Source organism: Limulus polyphemus, unplaced genomic scaffold, assembly GCF_000517525.1.
Source record: "Limulus polyphemus unplaced genomic scaffold, Limulus_polyphemus-2.1.2 Scaffold775, whole genome shotgun sequence".
NCBI lineage: Eukaryota > Metazoa > Arthropoda > Merostomata > Xiphosura > Limulidae > Limulus > Limulus polyphemus.
In genome coordinates this window covers 189,081-189,908 of record NW_013666385.1, presented here as the reverse complement: position 1 = coordinate 189,908, position 828 = coordinate 189,081, and positions in this window count along the sequence as shown.

Below are 828 nucleotides of genomic sequence, written 5' to 3'. Positions count from 1 at the left end.
CTCGCCGACCACATTTTATTCGGAAAGTCACGTCTGAGAAACGATCCACTATGTCATATGGGCCTTCTCATGGAGAAGACAAATTAGGAGACTTCCCTTTGGTTTTCCTGGGATTATACAACCACACCTTGTCTCCTGATACAAAGCTGACTTCAGTAGACTTCTTATCATAACATAGCTTCATCAAATCAGCAGACGTTTTCAAGTTTGAACGCACTTGATGGTGAATATTATCGATCCTTTCAGATAACACTTTCACGAACTCTGACACATTCTCAGGCAATTCTTCGTAAGGTGGGCGTCCTGTTAACAGATACACTGGCAACCGAAGTTCCCGACCAAACATCAGCTTTGCTGGAGTGTATCCAGTGGCTTCGTGCTCTGCTGTTCTATAGGCCATTAACAGTGGAGAGAATAAGACGTCCCAGTCATCTTGGCAGCTATTACAAAACTTGGCCAATTCCTGTGCTAGTGTTTAATTGTACTTTTCTACCATTTTGACGCAGCACAACTTCCAGTAACTTTTTCGGTATAACTGTTTGCCAGGTCGGCACTTTCCCATCTGGAGTTTCCCATCTCCGGACAAGACTACCATCTTCAAGCTTCAACTAGTCCCATTATGTCCAATTGTTCTTTGTCACAGGGCTTAAGCTAGATACCTTCTCCCAAGCAGGGCGCAAAACACTTGCTTGTAGAAATTCAATTATTGGCTTCAAATCTTGGTTTTTCTCCTGTTCTGCTTTAATATCTATACCATGGCCAGGTGGTTAGGGCGCTCGACTCGGAATCTGAGGGTCGCGGATTCGAATCCCCGTTCCACCAAACATG